Source organism: Onychostoma macrolepis, chromosome 25 (assembly GCF_012432095.1).
Source record: "Onychostoma macrolepis isolate SWU-2019 chromosome 25, ASM1243209v1, whole genome shotgun sequence".
NCBI classification, from domain to species: Eukaryota; Metazoa; Chordata; class Actinopteri; order Cypriniformes; family Cyprinidae; genus Onychostoma; species Onychostoma macrolepis.
This window is the reverse complement of record NC_081179.1, coordinates 14,596,106-14,623,665: the sequence shown is the minus strand read 5'-3', so window position 1 is coordinate 14,623,665 and position 27,560 is coordinate 14,596,106. Positions and strand designations below refer to the sequence as shown.

The following is a 27,560-nucleotide window of genomic DNA, read 5'->3' as shown; positions in this document are numbered from 1 at the left end:
ATTTAATAAACTTAAAAAAAATAAATAAATAAATAAAAATAAAAATTGATTCGAAATCAGTTGTAATCATACATGTGCTGCGCAGTGCATTCTGGGACGTAAACAAGAGGGCGCCGCCATATTGTGAGGCCACATCGGGCGAGACTTAAAACGAAAAACAATGTTGAAAAGTCGATTAAAAGAACGAAATGTACTATACAGAGACAAACTTCTACCGGACGCAAGAAAACGGTACCTGGAAAAGATGGCCAACCACCTGCACCTATATTTTTGTCTGATTTAGATAACCGCACCCGATCGTCACATTCAGGGTTCATATACGGTCATGAAAAACCTGGAAAAGTCGTGGAATTTTAAAACAGCAATTTCCAGGCCTGGAAAGTTTGGGAAAAATAAATAAACCCAGAAAGTTTTGGAAAAGTCATGTTTCACAATTCTATGTACAGTAGAATTATGCTTAATCAGGTCCTGAATTTCGGTGCGGGATTGCGCATATATTCCCGCAGCTTTCGACTTCGTACAGTTGACAGAATTGTCAATTGCCTAATCGGTCATTGTTGCATTGTCACAGAAATGTATTATTTGCACGTCTTTTTTAAGTCTTTCGGTACTCGTGCACTCCAGAGGCGCTTTTCTGTGCGCTGCAGTCACATCTAAAGCGCGCGCTGCGAACAAACAAACAAAGCTTGTTGCGCTTAAGTGGCCAAATACACACAAAATAACGTCAAAATGGTCGTCCTGACGAGTATCCTCATAAGCATTGTCGGGTTTGTCTTAAGTTGCGAACGCATATGTATAAGTATTGGATCCGTGAAACAGGTCTTGTGACAGCAGCCTAATAAAGCTGTGCCGTCTGTCATTAATGTTAATCAAACAACAAAAGACAGAGGAAATCCCTCACTGCTCTTAAATAAATAATGTTTTGTGGAATAACTTTAATATGTTGATTTACAGTTTATTCAATTTCTGTATCCTATTTAAAACATTCATATTACAACTTCCTCGGCGCGTCGCGCAACAAGTGGCCTCACAAAATGGCGATTTTTCCCATCAGCCACCGCGGCGCTAGAGCAGTGACGTCACGCCCCATCCCCTATACTGGTCCATTCACTTGAGACCACTGAGGTTTCGAAACGTATGACGCAGCGAAGCGTGGTCGACGTGACCAAAGCTCTGTACGTGACTAACGTGCTCCACGTGGTTAACGGTTTACGTGCTCCGAAGCACTGATTGTAAACAAAAGATTAATTAAGTGAATCGTGACTCAAGCGGTGTTTTTAACACGGCCATCATTACAGACAAGTAAGTTAAGTCGTTAATTGAATTTAGCTATTAATAACCTGTGCACATTTACACCAGATGCTATGCGCAAAGGTAACGTTAAATCGCTATATAGGAAACGTCAGTTAACGTGCATCTATTTGTTGTATATATTGCCACTGAGTGATGTTGACCTTTTGTCTGCTAATTTAAAAAAAAAAAAAAATTGTGTCTAACTTTATACACTTATATGTGAATGATACCCTTACGAAAATTAACCCAGGTTTTATTGTAGTAAAAGTGTAGGCTAGTAACCGTGTTATTTTGGCATATTGATTACTATTAGTATAACCACAGTTTTATTACAAATACTATGGTTAAACTATGGTTAGTGTAGCAAAAACCAAAAATGTTACAAAAAAACCCCATACATTTGTGTAAGGTTAATTCAACACTTTTGGTGAGTTCAGACTATTACCAGGCCCGGCTCCAGAATCAAATCACTGAGGGTGCTCTAACCTTAATGTATTAGTGGCGTCTGTTGCTAAGGTGCAGAGAGAGCTCCATTTATCCACCTTTTTCTTCAATGCGGAAGTAAGCCTATGGGTGAGACTTCCGGTTCATTAGCCGCTACACTGTATAAAGTGATAAGTTGACTTAAATTAAAAAAAATTAAAGTTATTAAGTAAATAATAATTAAAAAAAATTAAAAAACATTTTTTTTAAATTATTTAATTAATAATTTTTTTTAAGTCAACATCACTTTTTACAGTGTATAGGTAAATAACGAGGAGAATAACAATGTGCAGTAAACAGTAAAACTGTTTGCACTACAAACCAGTGTGTTCATAATTAAGATATCATATTATTGTAATGTATTAAGACACACCAATTTTCAATATCAAGCAGCAAAACAAACTGTTTTGTACAGCTAAAAATAGCTGGACTTGGATGAGACCGGAAGCTAGACCCATAGAATTTACAAATGGCCGCGCCCATTTTTACATCAAGAAAAAGGTGGATAATCACTAAAAAGCTGTCACTCATCTTAAAGGGCCATGAAACCCTAAAACACATTTTTTGAGATGTTAACATATGAACAGGTTGCACATCAGTGAAAACAACGATAGCACTCATTATGTCTATTATTAAGGAAAAAAGTGGCTATTTTTTGGAGCAAAAAGAAAAGTTGAGCCTATGTCATGAAAAGTGACGTATATGCGTTAATCTGGAGTGGTGATTGGCTGCCATGGCTAATGAGTATACATCTACATCATCAGTTTTCCGAGCTATTCTCAGTATTATTCATGAGAATGAACTCTTACCATCCAATCACTGCGCTGTATTATGCATGAGGTCGTCTTACAGCGGAGAATTCAAATCTCATGAAAGAGCTTCGCGCTGTCAGTTCATTTCTGTAAACATGACCGCAACAGTATTTAATATGACAACATGTGGAGTGCGCATGAAAAAGCGGTATTAGTGCGGAAGGCCGCGATGAGTTTAACAACACTTAAATACGTTATAATCAGTGAAGTTCTTTAGGCTGCACAACGAATCTATTTTTAAATCTCGTCTACACTTTGTTATAATGAGATGATTTGTGCTAAACACAATACCTGAACAAAAGATCCAGCGATTTGAGCGGTGAGCAGAATGTAACTTAAATGCCTCCGATTCAAGAAATCAACAGATATGTCTGTGATTAGCAACATTGCTCAACGTTACAAAAACATGTTGAAATCGATCTCCAGAGCGCAAACCATAGCGCACTGGTTTGCAAAATCTGCAATGAAATGCCATTAATGCAGCTTTAACTGAAGGTGCTATTGATTTCATTGAGGGTTCTAGCATCCCAGTAGAACTGGGCTTGGACTTAACTATTAAGACGTAAGGCGTCATTGGCTATTTTCAGTGGTTTAAGAAAAAACCACTTTCATACTACTGTAGATGTGGGAAAGGAAGCCATTTAAAATATTTAGGACGTGGTATTCCTGTCTGTGGCATATTTGTCTTCACACAGCCTCACACAGTTAATGAGTCCAGTGTTGCTATTTGAAGTTTTTGGAACAGAGACTTTTTAGCTTCATCTAAACAGCACAGAATAGCATCATGGAACTCTGGGAAACAGAGAGTAAGGAACATAGCCCATAAATTCATGGTCCGGTGCTTCCAAGGACATCATAATGGTCCATTGGGCACAAACCCCTGTGGGGGTGGAAGTGGGGTCAGGCTTGCATTCAGCACCCTGGGACCATCCATAATGAATCTTCCTCCACATGGAGCCCAGCCAGCTCGCTAAAGTACAAACCAGTACACCAAGGCCCTTGTCTAATGGTGATAATGGTCTGCTGGCACTGGGCATGGAATCCATTGCGGACACAACTGTACTTACAATAACATTGCCTGGCAGAGATGGTCTAGTTAACTATACACAAAGAAATAGGTGGAGTCAACTTAACCTTTAGAACTGTATCTGCATATATACTAACAATGGAGATGTTTGTGCTGGTGCAAGTGGTCCATGTCCAACATGACATTTTACAACTGTTCTGTTTAAATGAATGGTTAAATCTTTGCTTAGATTCTCAGCTTTATGTTAATAAGCTTTAAGACTACACTGTTGCAATAAATTACATCTTAAAGGGTTACTCCACCCAAAATGAAAATTTTGTCATTAATCACTTACCCCCAAGTCGTTCCAAACCCATAAAAGCTTTGTTTGTCTTCGGAACACAATTTAAGATATTTTAGATGAAAACCGGGAGGCTTGTGACTGTCCCATTGACTGCCAAACAATTTTCACTGTCAAGGTCCAGAAAAGTATGAAAGACATCGTCAGAATACTCCATCTGCCATCAGTGGTTCTACCCTAACATTATGAAGCTACAAGATTACTTTTTGTACGGAAAGAAAATAAAAATAACAACTTTATTCAACAATTCAGCACCGTAGCGTCACCGTAGCGCCATTTTGGAGAATATCTGCTGGACGCACATAGCGTACGCAATTCTGTGTCAGCCGCAATGTAAGGATATGCTATTTTTGTACAAATCAAAGTGTAAATACTCGTAGAAGACCTATCCTTGCATTGTGGCTGACACAGAACTGCGTACGCTATGTGCATCCAGCGGATCCATGACAGTGTAATTTACTTGGCAGTCAATGGGACAGTCACAAGCCTCCTGGTTTTCATCTAAAATATCTTAAATTGTGTTTCGAAGACGAACAAAGCTTTTACGAGTTTGGAACGACATGGGGGTAAGTGATTAATGACAAAATTTTCATTTTGGGGTGGAGTAACCCTTTAATCGCATGTAACAACTATTTGTTATTTTAAACTTCACTGTATATCTATGCTTAGCATGACAGGGATCAATAAAATAAAATAAAAAGAAATATGTAGGAGCCAAATTACTTTTTTTAACTGACTGAATGGCTTCACCCGAAATCTCATACTTCTTTACTATATAGTAGACAAAACAGTATGTGAAAAGAGTATAAATTCAAAGTATTTGTAAAGCAGTAGGCGAAAAGTACCAGTGAGATTCTGAAGTGCCCATCTAAAGTACAGTTTACTGTGCCACGAGAGAGGATTTGTGAATGGCAATGAAGCAGTGCAACTGATGCTGTCAATGACAATTTTGTTTTTATTCACTCATTAAGTAGACTATATTAGTGGAAAAGTGAATAAGGGTGTAGGATGCGATTTGCCTTTGAATCATTTATTCATTGTTCATTAGTGAACAAAGTAGGTGCTTCCCAACTCATGTACTTATGCACTATACTATGCCATTTGTAGGGGTGACCCCGAATAGTCGACAATTCGATGCTTCGATTCGAGGAGCCTGATTCGACTCCCAATCTCACAGTCGAATATTCGCGGGGTGTTATGATCATGCCATTTTGGCTATATGGGGGTGCTCAATGTCTGATTTCACATTGAACTATATTGTGTATATTATTTATCTCGTATAAGAGTTACCTGCAGTAAAGCGCTTCATAGTACGGTGATTATCTCTTCAGCGCGAGCAGGACAAACAACTATGCAGAATATTAATGACTATGACTGGGACTGTCATATACACAGTTCCTGTGTTTCTGCACGTTGTTGCGTGAAGAACGCGTCCACAAAAGGAGTTCAGAGCCACGCAAACACGTTCATGCATCGAGACGTTTTGTGCAGATAGCCTATAAGTTGTTATTAACGTTATGTTGTATAAATAATGAAGCATATTCTATATGAGATAAATGAGTTAAATCCCATTGATTAAAAACCTGCTATCAAATGCTTCATTCTACTTGTCATTCAGCGCGCGCAGCTCAAAACAGAAATGCAGAACATTAATAACTGTCATATACATAACGTTATAATGAGAGCACTATTGTAAAAAATGTTGTGAATTCTTGGGGTTTCGCTGACGTTTAATGTTAAACTATCTTTTAATCAAAGCATAAAACATTATTCACTCCGTTTGTATCTGCGAGGCGTCCATTAGGCTACACATTTTCCCTGTGTATTAACGTCAGTTTATGACTGTCGAATGTCTGACTTGACTCTTGGTAATGCATTTTGCCCCGCCCCCAAACATATCATTCGACTATCAGCAAGATTCGAAAATTCCGATTCGACTATGAAAATCCTTAGTCGGGGACACCCCTAGCCATTTGTAATACATTTATGTTCACAAATTCCAAAAAGTGCATTTCAAATACTTACAAGATTCAGTACATAAGTGCATATTGCATAGTATGTAATTTGGGACACTACTAGTGACTATTTTGAGTCATTGAATAATTCATTCAAAAAAGCTGATTTTGTCACATTTAGTCACAGTCTGAGCCCTGGATAAGATTGGTTCATGGGCAGCAGTAATGTATCAACAGCAAGCATCAGCCACATCAACTTGAGCAAAACAGCCCCTGTGCATTCAGGTCGCGTATACACACAGGTTCATTAGGATTACTAAGACGCTGCTTGTCAGTACATGACAGTCTTTCTCCACCAGTGATCATACATTCCAGGAAATTGCATCCCTAGACAAAGGTTATTTCCTAGAAACAGAGTGTTCCTCACAAGCTCTTTGAATTACAGAGGGGGTTTTGGTGGTATTTGTTGTCACTAAACAATTGACTTGTTGAGACAACTGTTTTGTACTTTACTGTATAATTCACTCAGTTTGGTAATTAGTTTTGTTACATGTTTAATTACATTCTTCAATGGTGCCTCCAAGCCATATGTAGAATATGTAATAATGCAGCTGTCAAATTGGCTACGGTTTCTTTTCTTTTTTTTAATCGTAACAGACACGCCAATGAAAACATTACAAAGTTTTTTGTAGGATGAAAACATTGTTCCAGACAAAACAATGCTTCAGCATCTGCATATCTTGACCCAGTGTTATCTGGCTGTGATTTATGATCCTGCATATGTTAAACTCAATGTTAACCAATTCTCTTAACCAAACCCACCGTGCCACATGCATAAATAGATCAGTAAATGATCAATGATGAATGACTCCAAAACATATGGAAATAGATTTGAAATAAATACACTTCCCCGCCCCCCACTGACCACATTCAAACTCACTTCTCAGATATTCATGAGTCTGACACCACTTCATTGTCTGGCCATTCTGAGACTCCGTCTCAATTCTGGACAAAGAGGACAATGGGATAGACACCTGTCACCAGTCTATGAGCGTAACAGAGACATCATCCTGCTGGCTAGAAAAGTGTTAGACATAAAAGTTCTTTATTGACATCTTTGGTTCCAGAAAGAACTTTTAACATCCATGGAATCTTTCCATTCCACAAGAGGTTCTTTATAGAGGAAAAAAGATCTTTCGATCTTTAAAATGTTCTTCAAAATGTTGTTTTAAGAACTGTTCACTGAAAGGTTCCATGGAGAACCAAAAATGGTTCTTCTGTGGCATCACTGCGAAAACCCTTATTTTTAAGAATATGCTCAAATTTCATGGTTTCTGTGAGTTCATCTGTCCAGCCGTGTAGATTTTTCCATGCACTTTCCAAGTGCCTTCTGTTTGTTTGTAGAGGGCCTGTGGACACACTCATTACCCCACCACCCAATGTCCTTGGAAGGCCCCTGTTGAGTTCTTAGAAGGGGGTCTGAACAGATGGTCCCTGCCGAACCCCCCACATCGGACACTCTCCTCACACTGCATCACTGTCACTTAAGTCAGTTGCATGGCTTTGTGGGGGAAGAAATGAAGATATCTAAAATTAATTACATTAAAGAAGCAGGTTACTACAAGAATTCATACAGTGCAGTGTCATTAAAAATAACCAATATCCGCCTATGAAATGTACAAAATAGTGATAAAATGCCCCTTTTTATGTTACATAGATTTAATAATTTATATTTAAATTATATTATAATTAAATATAATTTCATTAATTCAGAGTATAATGATACTATATTAAATTATACCCTAGCATTCAAAAGTTAATTCATGTTTTAGATAAACCTCTTATGCTCACTGCATTTATTTGATTAAATTTTTTTTATCATGAAATATTATTACACAGTAACTGTTTCCTGTTTTAACATTTTCAAATGTAATTTTGTCTTGTGATGCAAAGTTGAATTTATTTATATATATATATATATATATACACACACACACACACACACACACACATATATATGTATGTATGTGTGTGTGTATATATATATATATATATATATATATATATATATATATATATATATATATATATATATATACACACACACATAGGATTCATTGAATAGGATGTTAAAAAGCAATTATTTATATTTTTATATTAACAATAAATACATTTATAAATAAAATAAATTTATATTATTAGTATTCATTTCACAAAAAAAAAAAAAAAAAAAAAAAACCTTACAGACTCCAAACTTTAGAACAGTATTTGATACTTTTATCATACAGGATATGTGAAACTGTACCACTTAATTTTATCTGGTATTTTTATGCGTTTAAAAAAAGTTTACAAAGCAATATTAAAATATTTTTAAAAATTCACTAAATAATAAAAGACAGATTGCACTTTTCCCAGTCTGTATTCCATATTTGTGTGAATCTTTTAATCAATCCTTCAATAAATTTTTCTGCTTTTGCTTCTTTCTTACATGTAAGCCCTACTCATTGCCCTGGAGTATTGACACCTAGTCGGGGTAATTAGTGAGCAACAGGGACGAGGGGGGATTGACAGCCCCACATTCACTCCTACAGCTTAATTATCTCACCGGAGAGAAGCGTGATGTCCCCAGCCACTTCCACCCCACTCAAAACACATGGAAATCCACACACATGCATGTATGCAATCGTACGCTCTTAAAAGGCCACATTACGCTCATGCTGTGTTATTGCACACCTATGACATCATAACGTCATAACAGTGTTACAGGGAAATGAGGCTTCTGCATACAGTTATAATGATGTAAGGCCTGATTAATGGCAGTGCCCCATATGTCTTTGGAATAACCATCATTACATCAGCATGGGATATCATGTTTCCAGCAGGGTCAGATCTGTTTATGCAATAAGGCCACAGATTTAGATCACAAAACAATGATGTGTTCCCCTGAGCACCTTCTTACATCACTATATTCTTACAAAAACTGGCATGTTATATTTCATATTTTGACCAAAAAGCAGAAGAAAAGCATGAACTATAAAGAAAAAAAGCCTATTTTAGGGCAATTTGTTTGCAATAGACACAGACAGACACATAAAAATAGGTTGTTTTATTTTGATATTTATTAAAAATAAGGGAAATCTTATTAAAATCTAATATTTATAAATGTTAAATAAATATATTTTAAAATATTATATATAATTTATACACCAGATATTGTCATTATTTAAATAATTATTTTAAATATAATTTCAAATAAGATGAAGAAAAAAAGATATGAATCTATACAAATCTGATGTGGCTCAGACTGATCTGCAGAGATTCTAAAAATGAATTAAAACGTTTATTGTGAAATATGACCCATTTCTTTAACGGATTCATAAAAATTCATAAAATCTAAATTTCAATAATGACACCTGTAAATTATTAAACATTTTTAAAGAACAAGAAGTTCCTTCTTACACAAAAATGTAGTGACATGTTGAGAATGCACGTATAATTTTTCTTTAAGTATTGTTGAATATTTCTTTGAATGCCCCGTCTCTGCAACATGTTTTGGACTTGTCATATTATATCTCAAATTCAGCTATGATAGAAAAAAACAAGGTCAAGATCTGAACACCCAGTCCTTCTCGAGAAGCTTGAAATTACTGAATAACACTGAGCAAATATTTGTTATGTAAAATCACACACTTATCTACATTTACAACGTTTCCAGAAAACCACACTCCCGTTATCAAATTCTTTCCATTGAAAACTGCAAGACGAGAGGAAACTGATAATGTGGGAAAACACAGTGATTCGAGAAGGGTTCCTCACCGTGGGGCTCATATGTGGTCTGTCAAAAGTAAATATTTACCTCTGATATCTGAGAAGGACTCATGCCAGGATAAATTGACCTGAATGTTTCTGAACAATATGGATGTCACTGGACTCATTCCCTGCATTACGTGTAGAGATACATAATGTGTATTATATGTTTTATAACGTAAAGCAGTTTAATTGCAATGCTGGGACATTCCATTAATTCCATTTCCATGAAAGTACCATGGTATTACCATGTTTTAGGCATAACACATTGTGTTCCAAAAGGCCTTGACCATTGAAAATCTGGTAATGAGTTTGAGTCATTTGCAGTGGTGTTCTTTTGGCAGTAAGAAGGCGATCTTTGCTGGTGTGTGTTTGAGAACGTCCTCATCTGTCTCGTTTCTGGAATCAGAACATGATGCACCTGGTGAGTACGTTCCATTTAGTTTCTATAGCAACCCCCAAAACTATCAGCTATGAGTAAGCGGCTGTCAAGATTTGTAAACAGCTTCTTTTGTTCCTTAAGAGTCTGTAGCATCTTCATCATCATCATCAGTACAAAAGGCAGGTGTGGCAATGGAAATTATTTTTGATTGCAGTATGTCAACAAAACCTCTGGCACATGTACACTTGTCCTCTCCAGCTGGGCATGTGAGAATGAGAAAATGCTCTCCCCGTGTTCTCTGTCACGGCTGAAGCGTGCAGTGATTGATTTCATGTAATTCATTGCGTCTTTAAACTGAGATACTGATTCTGTAAGGATATGCAATGATTGCACATTATGCAGTGAAAGATTTTATTGTTTATTTCTAAATATTGATTGGATGGAAGTCGTAAAATATCTTAATATTTTTAAAAATAAATTTTAATTTTAATGTGATGTGTGTGTGTGTGTGCGTTCTCAATATAAAGTAGAATATTATGATATACTATATATATATATATATATATATATATATACACACACACATGTATATTAGTTTTTGTTTCTATATATATATATATATACACACACACACACACATGTATATTAGTTTTTGTTTCTATATATATATATATATATATATATCAAAAGGAAGGTCATTATTAAATATTTCTATATTATATATAGGTGAAAATACATATTTAATATTATTTGAATACATATTATTAATTTTAATTATTACAAAAATTCAAGAAAGGTCAACTTATTTCAAACAATACATTTATTTTAAAAAGGGGATATATGAAATATTTATATATTCTATATTACACTGAGGAGTTGTATTATTAATACAAAGGATTATTGATTTTCTTTTACAGATGTTTTAACCTGTATTTTGAATTACGTATTGCCTTTTTGGGATTTTGTGTGTGTGTGTGATTATTTTTTTTATTTAAAACGTTTATTTTTATGTATTTTTTCTTACATAATAAAACACTTTAAACTCAAATCGAAGATATGACGATAGAATCTGTACAAATCTGCCGTGGCTAATTTGCCAGAGGTGCCCTGATCCTTTCACTGTGGTTAAGACTTAGTTTAAAGCAAACATTAGTGTCCAGATGAGAGCCCAGCTGTTCGTGACTCACTGCCGCCTGCCTTTCAGGGGCATTTCACTGAACCTATGTATATGAACACGCTTCCCTGCAGCCAGCTAAAAGAGCCCTGTATAATTTACAGAGTTTGTGAAGTCACATCTGTTGCCGCTGGCAGTGGGTAGGCGCCCATGTCAGGCCGTCTCTATACTTGGTCAGCTGTTGAGCTCGATTGGTCTGTTTGTCTGTGAGGCAGAGATAGGCCAATCATGGCCTTTTTAGGGCCGAGAGGGGATCCGTGACCCCAGATTGGAGCTAAATGTCACACAACCTGCCGCAGAGCTGTTTGAGAGAATGTCCAGGCCTGGTTACTCAGTTGTTTGTTATGCTCGAAGAAAAAGAAATGATGATACGAGACATAATGATGGATGGAGACTGGCTTTGTTCCCTTACCACGTGAGCTGCTTTACTGTCTACTGTCTGTATAGGTAGCTGCCTTATAAACTAGCATGCTAGCTGAAATTGAACCTCTTAAGTGACACTTTTTATAGGTACCAACTCAACAACTACAGTGCAAGGCAGACTGTAACTGCTGCTAGCATGTTGCTAAGCTAACAATTTGATCAAAGTCCCTTCAAGTTACACTCTTGCTAACATTCACAGGTTGTTGTTTTCTATGTAAGCTCCACATGTTTCGAATCAGACATAAAATCTGACAACAACTGCATCATAAATGTAGTTTAGAACATGCTAATCTGTATTTTTCAGGCTAGCCTAGCTTATGTGTAGTGAGTGCAAACACTGCAAGCAAAAAGTTAAACAACTGCAAATGCAAGGGAGACTAGAACTGATTTCAGATTTTTTTTTAGTTTAATTAAAATTTTTAAAATTAAAATAAATCATTTTAAAATAACATCAAAATAAAACACTTTGGGAATGCGGAATAAAAAGATTAAATACAAAAATCAATGATACTTAAATAACACTGGCCCATCTCCTGTCATTTGCTGTCTCCGATGCAATACTCTAATGAGCATAAAATACATATTGATTCAATACATAAAATGTTATGCAAACATCAAGGGTTAACCTTGCGATTTAAAATTTTTAACGATGGATTTCCTTCTCTAGGTGAATGCCACCCACAGCATGTTTGTGAAAGAGGCATTCCTCGCCATGCAGCGTGGGAACAACCTGGACCATCCATCCGGAATTCCGACGGAGCATTGTCACACTAGAGCCAGCTGTTGCCATGGAGACCGCCACAAGTGCTCTAGTGCGTGTCCCTTTTTAGAAATGAATTCTGAGGTGGGAAGTGCCTCAGGAGAGCCAATCGGTAGCTATCGCCCTGCGTTAATAGCGTACGCTGCTCTTTGAAGCCCTGAATTAATTAGGTTGCACAACATTTTCCCAAACCACCTGCTGGATGGTCAGATGTGGGTGAGGCTGACTGTTCACCTATGGTATAACAGCAGTCGCTTTAGCTTAAATGTCACTATGGGAAATCGGCATACCAGAATCCAAGGGATGCAGGCAAAGGTTGACAGATGGCTTAAATAACAGAACCAACCGTGAGAATAAGAGTGCTTGCAGCACCTTTAAACACACAGGCAAGCGTATACATTCAGATGCACACACACACATGTTTTATTTTATTTTTTTGTGTATTGATGTCTATTGTCTCTGTTCCTTAAGCCTGATTTGTAAAGTGACCTTGAGTGCTAGAAAGGCGCTATATAAATAAAAATTATTATTATTATTATTATTACATAACCTCTAGTCTTGCACAGTGTCAGCAGCTCACGAGCGCTAGTCCCCCGCATCTGCTTTGAAGACCGGGAACACTGTGTACCCGACTTGTGCATTGGCATCAGGGCAAATGAAGCTCCAGCCTGAGGATATCACATGCATTCACACAGCACAGATCTGACTGCAGCAAATGAGTGTTTTATCAGACTCCATGCAGTCAAACTCAATACATGCTTTTCTATGGATTACATATTATTTACACAATAGCAATAATTTATTCATTATTTATTGATTCTCCCTAATTCTTCTTTTTCTTATTTTAAATTTTCCTTTCTGAAATAGCCTACCACTTATATACATTCAGAAAGTCTTCCAGTTTTGTGGACATTCAAACAGAGATCAGTCATTTGACCACTGGATTTACAAAAATCAATTCATTGTTTAAACATTGCATCAGCTACTGATGAACACATTCATTTTTATTTGAATTTTAAATTTCAAACATTAAAATTCACACAAATTCACCAACTTTTTTTGTCATCAGATTCTCCTTCACCTAATATATTTATATTTGAAGTACCCTGTAGATTTTAAAATAAATATTTTAATAATAAAGTATCACATTTACATGTTCATGGTCCTGTGACGTTGCTTATGGTCACATGACATGCAGGTAAAGAAATAAAATATTAAATTTTTTCAGTAAGTGTTTTATTATTATTCATATTTTTCATATTTTAACATTTTTATGATTTAATTAATTATTAGCTTTTCATTAAACTCTTAAACTCCCTGCAGTTTCTTCACAAACCCCAGCTTGGGAAACCTTGACGTAATATAATGTTTAATGCACTTCATGTTGTTGATAACAACAAATGGAATATATTTTCTTATTCTTTGTATTTTTATATCAATATGGTACAAGATTATTCTATTTAAATCATTGCGGTTGTTAGGCTGTTCTAAATAGTTGCCAGGGCATTGCTATGCGGTTGTTAGGGTGTTATGTATAGTTGTCAAACGAGGTCAATAGTAATCTAAATGTAACCTAAAAGTAGTCTGATTGTATTACCTAAAATGTGAAATGTAATGTATTATGTTACTAACTACAATTTTTTGTCATGTAATTTTGGAATCAGTAACGGATTACAATTTGCAAGTAATCTACCCAGCTCTGGCTATGCAGTATGCAATACTACAATCTATATTCTTGAACAACTGCAGAGACTGCAAATACGCTATCCATACGGTAGGTTACTAGTGGTGCTCATGTGCTTGCATTGAAAAGGTGTTGTAGGGGATTTGTTTCTGGGGGTTTGCAGTTGCTAAGGTGTTCTGGATGGTTACTAGGATATTTGTTGCTTGGGTGTTCTGAGTGACTGCCAGTTCTGAGTGGCTGCGGTTACCCAGGTGTTCTAAGTGGCTGCCCTGGTGTTTCTTTGTGGTTGCTAGGATGTTCTGATTTGTTGCCATGGCATTGCTATGCGATTGATCTGTTGGTTGCCAGGGCATTCATTTGCAGTTGTTAAAGTGTTCTTGATGGTTGTTAGGATGTTGCTATGCAATTGTTAGGGTGTTCTAAATAGTTGTCAGGGCATTGCTATGCAGCTGTTTAGAGTGTTCTGAGTGGTTTGCCAGGGCAATGATATATGGTTGTTAGGGTGTTATGAATAGTTGTCAGGGCGTTGCTATGCGGTTGTTGGGGTGTTCTGAATAGTTGCCAGGGCATTGCTATGCAGTTGTTTGGGTGTTCTGAATAGTTTCCAGAGCATTGCTATGCGGTTGTTAGGGTGATCTGAATAGTTGCCAGGGCATTCCTATGCAGTTGTTAGGGTGTTCCAAACAGTTGTTAGTGCATTGCTATGTGGTTGTTAGGGTGTTATGAATAGTTGTCAAGGCATTGCTATGTGGTTCTTAGTGTGTTCCGAATAGTTGTCAGTGCATTGCTATGCGGTTGTTAGGGTGTTATGAATAGTTGCCAGGGCATTGCTATGCGGTTGTTAGGGTGTTACGAATAGTTGTCAGGGCATTGGTATGCAGCTGTTAGGGTGTTCTGAATAGTTTTCAGAGCATTGCTATGCGGTTGTTAGGGTGATCTGAATAGTTGCCAGGGCATTCCTATGCGGTTGTTAAGGTGTTCCAAACAGTTGTCAGTGCATCGCTATGCGGTTGTTAGGGTGTTCCAAACAGTTGTCAGTCCATTGCTGTGTGGTTGTTAGGGTGTTATGAATAGTTGTCAGTGTATTGCTATGCGGTTGTTAGGGTGTTATGAATAGTTGCCAGGGCATTGCTATGTGGTTGTTAGGGTGTTATGAATAGTTGTCAGGGCATTGCTATGCTGTTCTTTGGGTGTTCCGAATAGTTGTCAGTGCATTGCTATGCGGTTGTTAGGGTGTTATGAATAGTTGCCAGGGCATTGCTATGCGGTTGTTAGGGTGTTATGAATAGTTGTCAGGGCATTGCTATGCTGTTGTTAGGGTGTTATGAATAGTTGCCTGGGCATTGCTATGCGGTTGTTAGGGTGTTCCAATCAGGGCATTGCTAAGTGGTTGTTAGGGTGTTCTGAATAGTTGTCAGTGCATTGCTATGCGGTTGTTAGGGTGTTATGAATAGTTGCCAGGGCATTGCTATGTGGTTGCTAGGGTGTTCTGATTGGTTGCCATGCCAAGTCATTAATATGCAGTTGCTTGGGTGTTTCCAGGTTGTTACTTTGATTTCTAGGGTGTACTGGGGGGCTGAGGGCTGTATGCTGTTGCTAAGGTGTTCTGAGTGGTTGCCAAGGCATTGCTATGTGGTTGCTATAGTCTTCTGGATGGTTGCAAGGGCATTGATATGCACTTGCTTGGGTTGTTAGTATTCATTTGCTGTGTTTGGTGTTTTGGATGGTTGCCACTTGCCAGGTCCCTTCTTCAATGCAAGTCAAGGAGTAAATTGTCTGGTAAGTGAAAATCACTTAGAAAATAGAAAAATAGCACACCCCTCTTCATATAAACTTGATTTGACAAAAATTTTGACGATAAGTTGCAAAATTTAATAGTTTGGGTTTTCTCTAACCTTAAAAAGTCACAAAGAGTTTCAGTTTGTTCAAACAAACACCATTTGCAAGAAAAGCGGGTGCACATCAGTTTTGTGTATGCATTCTGAATGCGACAGAATGAAGGCATTATGTACAGGTGTGCACCCGTTCTAATGGGTTTTAATGATGCGCTACATGCCAACAGCATAATGTCACAGACAACAACATGACACATCAGATCTTGTCAGCTGTCTCTCCACATCCCATTCCACCTTTATTCTACTCGACCTTTCAGTCCAACACATGAAAGACTGTCAAGCACATTTTCTCTAACCCTGCTAATTGCAGCAACTCCTGATGCAATGTCAGACAGCTCGACTCGCTCTCTCGCTGGTCATCCAGACCAAGAGACAGGCCATCCCACATCTGAATGAAATTTGATTCTAATTCGATGAAGTCTGTAAAGTAATTACATTAAGCGAGCGGGTGCCCAGCAGGGTTAGATTCATTAGCTATGTTAGCACTAGGCCCGTGCCAAAGCTGCAGTCTGGCTTTATGTATGAGCTGGCCTGTGCGACTATTTATTTTCCATGGCCATGTGGTTTGCAATGGAACTTATCTTTCAGTTTTAGCCCACGCACATGGACGAGCATGAATTTTCCAGGGCAAAAATGAAGGCGTTCGCGAGAGTCAACATTCATTGTACGAGTGTGCACACTGAGGCTTTTGTCCGCTGACTGGAAAACTCTAAAGTTTTCCTTGAGATGGATAGACAAGCCTGAATTACTCCATGCAAGTGTGAATGCATGTGGGTGAGTCAGAGCTGGACGGACGGGGGAAACGGGGATGTAATAGAGATTTTGTTGTCCACTAGGACCCAAATTGTTCTGGACCTTTGAGGCTAAGAAAACAGTTTGTGTTTCTTGAAGAAAAGAAGCCCTGTTCAGGCACAGAGTCTCTGTGTTTCTGCGCTTTTCCACTGAAACTGTGGTTTCTGAAAGAAGATAGAGGGGGAGAGAGTAAATAAGGTGATGCAAGTACAAACTACACTTGGATAACATTCAAAGGACATGCACAAAGAAGGAAAGCACAGATGTGGATAACAAAGCACAAAAAGGTGATTAATTGCCAATATTGTGATACAGTTGTGCTTATAAGTTTGCAGACCCCTTGCAGAATCTGTATAATAAAGAGTAAATAAATTAATACGTACATAAAAAAATCTAAATACAGTAAATAAAACACTAGATTATGAATAAATAAAAATCAATATATGGTTTTAGGTTTATTTTTATATATTTATTACATCTATAATTCAATATATATTATATTTTAAACATTTATATTATTATTTTTTGTATATTTATATTATTCATAAATACACAGCATATACATATGATATAGTACACATAAATATATGTAGAAAGAAAAGAGATAATTAATGCTCTCTTTCTCACACACACACACACACACACACACACACACATATATATATATATATATATATATATATGTGTGTGTGTGTGTATATATATTATTTTTTATTTTTTATTTAATTAAAATAATTGTTTTATTTAAAATGAAAAAGAAAGATAAATTATATGTTTGAAACCAACATAAAAACATACTTAAAGGCAAGACAAACATTTGTGTAACTAGGCATTTTAGTAAAAACTTTATAGTTACTGATTCTTCCTTGTGTGACAACTAGTGCCTAAATCTCAAAAATAGCTATAAAATAGCTTCATCATCACTGTATCAAATAAAATAAATGTAATTTTTTTCATATTTTAAAAGCATAAATCAATGAAAATAATAATAATGAATAAACATTTTGTAAATTCTACAAGGTGCATATGAAAATAAGAGCAAAAGTGTATATGGACAATATTCAGACAGATATATCAGAATATTAGATCAACCAAAATCTTAAGCATGCTTGCCATAAGCAAACCAAACTGTCGTCTTCAGTTCTGCTGCTTCTGTGAAATAAGAATTATTGAAAATGATGCATTTTGGAAAAAAAAATAATAATAAGTTAAAAATTAAATAAAGGCATAAATAAAAACTAGACCAAAGTGAAAATTCCATGTGTCTCCAGCAGGGTGCTCTAGTCTCTGTTGTGTGCGTGTCTGTGTGAACGTGTAGTTTGGGAGAAAGGCGTGGCTGCTTGTGCAGGTCAGTGGGTTCGTTGTGGTGATGGGGAATGCAGCTCCGGCAGCGCCACACAGACACTCTGTTAACTCACTCCACGGCCCCATCTCTCTCTCTCTCTCTCTCTCTCTCACACACACACACACACACAGAGTCACAGACACAAAACTGAGGGCTGCACTCTTCCTCCGCCAGTCGCAAGTCTGCAGACATCCCACTGAGCCCTGAAGGACAGGGGACAAGAAAGACAAAGAGAGACCAGAGGTCATATATCTCCACTACGCTCATTTAAATTAGAATGATATTTAAAGAGTGAGACACAGAGCAAGACGCATATTGATTTCAGTCATGTATATTTAACATCTTACTCAACATAATCTCATAATGTTTAACTAGGAATAAATATCTCAGATATAAACTTGGATAGACAGTGACCCATTATTTAGGGTATGTGTGTCAGATGAAAAAACCTTGACATCTATACACACACACACACACACACACACACATATATATATATATATATATATATATATATATATATATATATATATATATATATATATATATACATACACACACACACACACACACGTGTATATATATATAAACCACACAAAAAAAAAATATATATATATATATATATATATATATATATATATATACATACATACATGCGTATATATATCAGATAATATTAGATTGTTTGTCTCAGATTCACTGTATATATAAACATATACAATATTTTTTTGTTTTGAAAACATTTCACTTCATGTATCACATCTTTGTATCGCATCCTGTTTATTTTGACTAAATTCATTGTTTTCCAAAAAAATTAATTAAAAAAATTAATTAAAAGTACAACTACAGGGCAAATGCTTGTTATGACAGGAGTAGCATCACTTAAACCCGAGCTGTTGCCAGTTTTGCAGTAGTAGGCAGCAGGAAGCAAAGCGTGACTGTCTGACTGTAGTAAGAGAGCGTGACTACATTTTGAAAAAGCCAGAGACAGAGGGGCGGTGTTCCTTTAAGAGTGCTGCAGTACGGCAGACAGGTGAATCGAGGACACGCTGGCACTAGATGTTCCAGGGAGAACGAGAGAGAGAGAGAGAGAGATGTTACACCCCATCATTTTCAGACACGAGACTCAAACCACACTACTGCACTGAGAAAAGAGGGAAAAAAGAGACAGAGGACTGTAATTCTTCATTATTCAGGCTCTCCACACTTTCAGAAGGGCCCCACTATAATTACGCTCCACTTATAATTTAAATAAGCCCTAAATAACCTCAGCTTTATTGATGATTTCAATGTAAATGCAAGCCTATGCAAAGGCAGGGGTATCTACGCCAACAATAGCAATGAAGTCTAACCTGCTCTGACAGACTACCCTTTAAATGGTTGCTAGCATAGAAAACATTACACTATATGAATAACCGTTAAGCATCAAAATGGCATTAAGTAATGTCCAATGAGCGCTGGACTCTTTCCACAGAACATCATTCATGTTTCAGTATAGAAATGTAAATAGCTGGAGCCTGCTTTTGTATGCTAACTTAACTTAGCATTCAAACATGCAGTTTAACAGCTCTAAACGACCTCCAGTTAGGGTAATTTGACATTCACATCTGAAAATAAACCTCATTTACATAAACACTGACCAACAATGTTGCCAATTGCTCTACAACGACACCTTGATTAGCAAACAATCTGTTGATTTAGCTTTTGAAATATTAGTTAGCATATGGCAGTTAGCATAGATCTACTTTGAATCCTTATTGTATCTGATGAACAAAACAAACTATTCAGATTGCTATAAAGTAAGGAATTCAGAGGATTTAGACACTGTTGTCAGACTTTAATCATTGTTTTAGCACTTTAGTAGGCTAAACCTAAACCTAAACAAAAGTTGTGTAGCATGTAGCAAAGCAGTAGCAAACAGGTTAACACTTTGAGGATCTTATATTAAACAGCAGTTATAAGTAATGGTGGCTATTTGGGATAAAAAGTGTTCCTAAACAAATATTTTAAGTATTTATTGGAAGGGGACATGGTTTAGTTAGTTAGCATGGCCTTTTAACCCTCGCCGGCTATTCAAAAGTAGTCATGTATTGTGAAGACATACAAATTTTTGTTATGCAACATATAAAACAGAAATATTTCTTTATATTAAAGTAGGTGTTTTACTAGTGTCCTATAGGCTACTTTTCTTAAAAGTGTTAATCCTTTTTTCTGTCTACTGTTCAAAAGTTTGGGGGTGGTTTGTTTTTGAATGCAGTCTCTTTTGCTCATCAAGCCTGCATTTATTTGATTAAAAATACAGGGGAAAACTGTAATGTTGTGAAATATTAGTAATTCAAAACAACTGTTTTCTATTTTAATATACATTAGAATGTATTTTATTTCTGTGATCCAAAGCTGAATTTTCAGCATCATTACTTCAGTCTTCAGTGTCACATGATCCTTCAGAAATCATTCTAATATGCTGATTTAGTGCTCAAGACACAATTCTTATTATCAATATTGAAAGCAGCAAAATACTTTTGTGGAAACCGTGTTATATTTTTTCCCCCGGTTTCTTTGATGAATAGAAAGCTAAAAAAAAAAAAACACAATTTATTTGAATCAGTAAATATTACAATTTTTTTTTCTTTTCATCAATTTAATGCATTCTTTCTAAATAATTAATTTATTTGATAGTGCATGTTTCAAACTGAAGTTGTTTTCTGAGTTTAACTTGTATTTAACACAGAATATTATTGAAGACCTTTTTTTCTAAGAAAAATATAATGATAAACTCGTAATTCTGACTTTTTTCTTGCAATTCTAATTCTACATCTCATAATACTAAGGCCCCGTTTACACTAGTGCGTTTTTCGTTTCGTTTCGTCTCAGTTTTCGACCTCGAAAATGCTGGAGTAGTGTAAACGATAGGCGTAACTGTAGCAAAGGTTATGCGTTTTAAAACGAAAACGCACAAGTGTAACGTACTAGGGGCCCAAGTTTATCTCACAATTCTGACTTTTTTCTCAAAATTCTGTTTAAATTTCACAATTATGTTTTGTTTTTTTCACCCCACTGTGGAATAAAAAATTAAAAAAGGTAATTGTGACTTTTAGTTTATCCTGTGGCAGAAATAAGCTTCCATAGAATATTCCTTTAACTTGTTTTATTAGTCAGTTTTCACCTTATATCAACCGTAATTCTAAGCATTCAGACCTGCTTTGTGATAATTCAGAACTTGGTAAAACCATCAAAACTTAGGACGGTTACAGTTGTCACTCTACTTCATTCTCCCAGCACAATATCATGATTTCTTATTAAACGTGAGGGTTTGCGTTTAGCAGTTCCAGCAGCAGTGCTGTATACAGCGGGAAGGGGGTGGAATGTTTGGGTCTCAATGTTCCACTCTGGCATGCTCCCTGGATATCCATTGTGTTCTATGTTGTGAGATTCCACAAGCATTGTGTCATAGAGTTACATTAAGGCCAGGGATTGGCTTCATTCCTATGACTGAATGTTTTCCACCTGAATATTGAACTCGTGCGAATCCAGATGAGAGAAACTGTTGAAAAGAAAACTGGAACTGCATAAAGGCCGATGATTATTTAATTATTGGTTTGCTTCCATTACAGACGTGTCACAGTTACAGTAAATGAGAAACTCTCTCTCTCTCTCTCTCTCTCTCTCTCTGTTGTTCAGTGTTCTCTCATACTAATGTGAATGCTCAATAGTCTTATTTACAGTTAAGGAGGATTCGACAGCTACAGTCCAAAAAGAAAAATCACAAATGAGATCTCTTTAATATCTCAGTTGTTGATTGTGTTGGAAATTCAGAAGCGAAGACCCAGAGACTCTTGGGTATCTTCAGCAGAGTTCTTTATTGAGAAGGCGCTGCATGGTGCTGCAGTCATCAAAATTGTAGTTTATATACATTTAAGGGGCAGTGCTTAGGAATGGAGACAAAGCACCTGAGTGACGACCTTAAACAAAGCATGCAAATGAAGTATTCAGGTATAGCAACCTGCCCCGTTTAACCACTCCTAATCCAATCAGCATAACTACCCAGAGACTGGGGCAGGGGTTCCAAGAGCCATTACAAACAAAAGGTGAGAGTCTCCGTCATCTGGCTCATTTGACTTACAATAAGAGAACAGGAACTGGCAGGAACCTCTTGCTACAAACTTTGTTTAACAGAATCGTTCATCTGATGTTATCATCTTCACCATAAATGCTAAATACAATGTATTTCACTTTAGTTTTTCAGGTAATTGTATATGTAAGGACATAGGATCAGTAGATAAGACAGATTCTTAAATTTGTAATCCCACAATTGCCAACACGATTCACACGTGATACAGTCTTCGGTGAATAAAAAGTTCAAAAGAACAGCACTTAATTGGAAATAGAAATCTTTAATGTTACTTTTCATCAATTTAATGCATCTATAAAGGGATAGTTCACCCAAAAAAGTGTTGTGTCTCGTGAACACGCGTCAACTGACACAGAAGAGAAGAAATCGTTGAATAAAGGTGTTATTTTTGTTTTCTTCGCACACAAAAAGTATTCTTGTAGCTTCATAAAATTACGGTTGAACCCCTGGATGTCACATGGACTATTTTAACAATGTCCTTCCTGTCTTTCTGGGTCTTGAACGTGTCAGTTGTGTTGCTGTCTTTGGAGGGTCAGAAAGCTCTTGGATTTCATCAAAAATATCTTAATTTGTGTTCTGAAGATGAACGAAGGTCTTGCAGGTTTGGAACGACATGAGGGTGAGTAATTAATGACAGAATTTTAATTTTTGGGTGAACTATCGTTTTAATGCATGATTGAAAAAAATCTTTTTGACCTCAAACTTTTGAACAGTAGTGCATTTTTTTGTGGGGGTGGTCAACAGGTACCATATTCAGCTTGTTTAGAAGGATTCAATAACTTAACCAAATTACATTTACTGTTCTTGATAGTAAAATCTAACTACATTATTTATTTAAAACTGTAATATAAAGATTCATGACACTTCAATTGCTGTGCCCATTTAAATACTTTTACATTTTAAGTTCTTCCAATACGCATACTTTACAGGATATATCCAAAATGTAAACACTTCATACGAATGAAAACTAATGAGATCAGCCGATTCTTGTAGTAGACAGAATGAGATAAAATGGAGTGCAAATTGAAATGTGTGCGTCTCCTACTTCCTATGCTTTTCATTTGAGTAAAAGACCACATTAATCTTAAATTCATCTACTTCAGAGTTTCAGAAGACACTCTGCACTCAGATTTTATGGAGATACAGGAGTCGGTGATCAAAAGTCACAGATTTTTAATGAACACTCAAAGGCTCTTGTCAAAAGCTCCAACACCAAATTATCTGAGCTATGCATTTTAACTCTATGTGCTTACTATGTCAACAGTTGCCACATTCGTTTTTATTCTCCTCAGGAATTGCAAAAGAAACATCTGAGAAAGAGACGATACTTAAATGAAATATTAATGCCTTACTATTAGGTCTCAAAACTACCTAACAGAGCTGTTAAGTCTCCTGAGCTTTGACTAATGAGCAACAAAATGTTCCTCTTGAAAGTGCAAATTATAAGTGACATTATCATTAATAAGTCAAAAGTAATTAGCTAGCAGCTGATGCAGCTTGACTTTAAGCACAGACGGTGTAATTCAATAGAGCCTCGCTTGAAGCCACGAAGATCGACTTTCAAAAGCCATCAGTAAGAGATCTCCCTTTGAACATTCTGACAGTCTCCTCTTCTTCATTGCCAACTTTGTAGCACATCAAACATGCCAACCGCAGTATCTTAATGCAACATTTGTTTGAGCCATACGCATTTTCAGTTACCTCAGATAGAGCCTATAAATAAAGCCTTTCTATGAGGGAAAGGCAAACAGAACTGAACACTCCGCACATTGTTGTAAAGGGTGATTGCGAACAACACCGGTCTTGTCTGACGATACTCAAGACCGTGGAGAACTTGATGGATGAGGGTTTTATTTCTAAACTCGACAGGACCTGTCAGTGTAAAACTGCTGCTTGTTCCTCTGCGGAGCTCGCCAGACATTTTGGCTCCAGGGAGGTGGCTTTGCGCCGGGCTCCCTTGGAGAGCCCAAAGATTTAAGAAAACACACCATGTGAAAAGGGCATTTTAAAATGGACCCCGACACCCACCATGTAAGTGAGTGAGGTCATCGCAGTTACCTCAGAGAAACCTTTGTTAGCGGCTGGATGGTGAGGAGAATTTCTGGAGCTCTGCCGGAGCTCTGGTCCCACTCGTCTTGTGGGAAACAAACCTCATTAAAACGCCCTACGACGTCAATTGTGCATTGTTTTGCAGCCGATCAGACTTGATATAGTTGATTTTGCTGACTTGTCATAATTTATATCGCTGGCCAATATGATTAAAGTTGTTTACTTGGGAATCAATGTGTCAGATTGTCAATTAGTGGAGTGTCTGCGAGCGAATGCCAGCGGTAAATGATTGCCGGTGATGTGCGAGGTTGCTTATTGGTACAATAACTCTCCGCCATCTCTCCCGCTTCCCCTCCCGCCCTTTCATCTGTTGCCTGTCTGGGTGAGAAAAATTCCTGGGTGATTGTTGAGGGGCCCACTGTGTTCATGAACAAAAGGCCTCCTCTCTCTCAGGGTGGCGGAGCGCTTGGTTTCCGGCATGAGGTCATTCTGTTGGAGAGTGAGCGAGAGGAAGAGATGTCATTCAGGACTTGAATCGGAGATTATGCTGGTTTCTTGGGATGGAGGGAGTTTGTGTGTGTCTACATGTCCCAGCCTGGCCTGGTTAGCAGTGTTGGGAGAGCTAATTTGAATTTGCCAAGCTTCGAGCTACTCATAATTTAAAAAATAGCTACACAGTTGGCTATAATCTAATAAAGTGAATAGCTAACCACATTGATGCAATTTTGTTAATGAAACTGTGCAAAATGTTTTTAAAAAGTGTTATTTTAGTATTATTTTATATACTGTTATAGTATTTATTAACTCTTTCCCCACCAGCGTTTTAAAAAAAGTTGCCAGCCACCGCCAGCATTTTTTATTATTTTCACAAAAATGTCATGGTCCTCAGAATATTTTGTTGTATGAATATCTGAACTTGCAATACATCAATAAAGAACAGAGCCTCTACTTTTAAACAAAAACAAACAAAAAAGTTTTATTTTAGCTTCAAGCATTCTTTTTTCATCAGCACTTGAATGTAGGTAAGTTTAATTAAAAAAGCAACATTTTGAGCAAACAGCTGAGAAAATTGCGTTTTTATCAAAGACTAAATCTGGATCATATTCATTACAATAATCAAAGCAAATATGCAGTAGATTGCTTCCATCAGCACCCCCAAATTTGCACAGTTCTTTACCAATTCCTGGATCAACATTACATTCTATAACATTAGGTTTTTGATTTACATGCTCAGTTTTGATTTACATGCTTTTTGTTGTTGATGATCGCATTATTTTTCATATGCATCTGCTTACATATGAAATCGCTAATTTCTGTGTCTTCCTCGCCTGTGTTTTTGATCAGGAGATTCGGGTCTCATTCAGGAATACATAATAGTGCCCCCTATCGTATAACAGTGAAAACATGGAAACCTGGAAAATTCCATGTTTGGTGGGGAAAGAGTTCATATTTAGAATTAGCTTTTTTATTTTCCGTTTTCATTTTATTTTTAATTTAAGTTTTAGTCATATTTTAATAGTAATATTTTATTTTTGCTGATGATTTTATCTAATATTTATATAAAATCTTATCAGATGTACAAAATGCATCAACACAACAGTAATTAATACAAAAATACAACTAACTATGCTACACATAACACACCCTTATTATGTAACTTAGAAACCACAGCTTTTGGGAAATGTACCCCAGCTTGATTTAGCAACAGTTGGCTGAACCAATAGTGTGAGTTTAGAGGTGGAGCTATCTGTTTGTCTGGTAGATGGGTGGTGGGGGGAAACTTGTTTGAAAACAGTTGATATTTTTGCATTTTCATTCGGTGAAATTATACACTTCAGCTTTAACAAAATATATTTTACACAGTAAAATAGAAAAAACGAAATGCATTTTAAAAAGTGATAAAACAGAGACACTATTAATTGATTAAAACAAATGATTTTCCACCTCAATCAGTTAATTGAAAATAAATCTAAACAAATTAATTTGCTAAAACTAATCAAATTTCATTTAATTCAATTTTGGATCATTATCTCAGCTTACTCTATTACATGTCAATTCTGTCATCATTTACTCTCACTCATGTTGTTCCAAACCTGTATAAATTGTGTGGATCATAAAAATGGAAGGTCCATAAAATGGAAGTCAGTGGTCAACACAACCGTTTCCCAACATTCTTCAAAATATCTTCTTTTGGGTTCTGCGTAATACAAGATTGAAAGTAAGTAAATGATGACAGAATTTTCATTTCGAGGTGAACAGAATTTGAAAACATCCTGCAGCATGACAAAGCTTATTGGGAAAAACTCCACTTTTGAAATATCTGTGTTACTGTCATGCTATTGAAAAATAGTTGAGTTAGCAATGTAGCTACCTTTAGTTAGCCACAACTTCATCTGAACAAAAAGACAAAGAATACGGTACGTTTTGAAGCCCAGACTGGATAATACTTCCACAGAGCGCTGAATACCTCCTGGCATACTACCTATCAGTTTTCAGCACAAAAATAAAACTCCTGAGACTTTCTCACAAAAGCTTCCCATCTGACTCAACAATATGCTCATTAAAATGAGCTCCGCTCCGGTATTCGACCATCAGTGCGAGTGTAGTAGGTCGATATGTACCTATAAAATCTGACTCAAGAGGATTGTCAATGGATTGTATGTCACTTCCTTCTTGTCTGTCCTAAAGCTCTTAGCCCGTTTGATATGACAGGTTATTTAACCGTAATCCTCCTGCCTTGATCTATTGCCACACCACAGCATATGTGGAGCAGGCAGCAAAGCACAAATCCTCATACGGTCTGCTATCAGCGAATTGATGGCCTTGTCTAAAGGATACAGATCATTGTGCAGTGCTATAGATGGGTGAGTGAGTTCATGGCACTCTGTCAGTGTCGCTCACAGCCCGGCGGTGCCAGGCTGAGTCAGAATGGCCTGTTCTCTTTCTCTGCACACTCAGAGCCAGCTGTGAAAGGCTGCCACTCAGTCCAGTGCTTCTTCACTGTCTCTTTACTATGTCTAGGGATGGTAAACAAAGAACAAGTGAGTTAAAGTCATATTAGCCTAATGAACCAGACTGGTGAGGCTGAGTTTGCATGTGGTCTAGTCTTGTGGTGAAATATCCAGACTTATGACCGAGTTCAGCCGGTTCAGCCAGAAAGGGGTTCTCCATGAACTATCTCCATTGTGTCCTTGAGCAGGACTCTTA

At 36.8% G+C, this 27,560-nt stretch overlaps 1 long non-coding RNA gene across 1 annotated transcript; it reads left to right on the top strand.

Annotated features, from left to right (window-relative positions):
- Positions 1 to 556: 556 nt before the first annotated feature.
- Positions 557 to 12,947, top strand: LOC131534675 (uncharacterized). The gene is made up of 3 exons (XR_009269411.1): positions 557 to 1,302; positions 10,062 to 10,141; positions 12,364 to 12,947. It is a non-coding gene; the product is annotated as an uncharacterized LOC131534675 (long non-coding RNA).
- Positions 12,948 to 27,560: the final 14,613 nt, after the last annotated feature.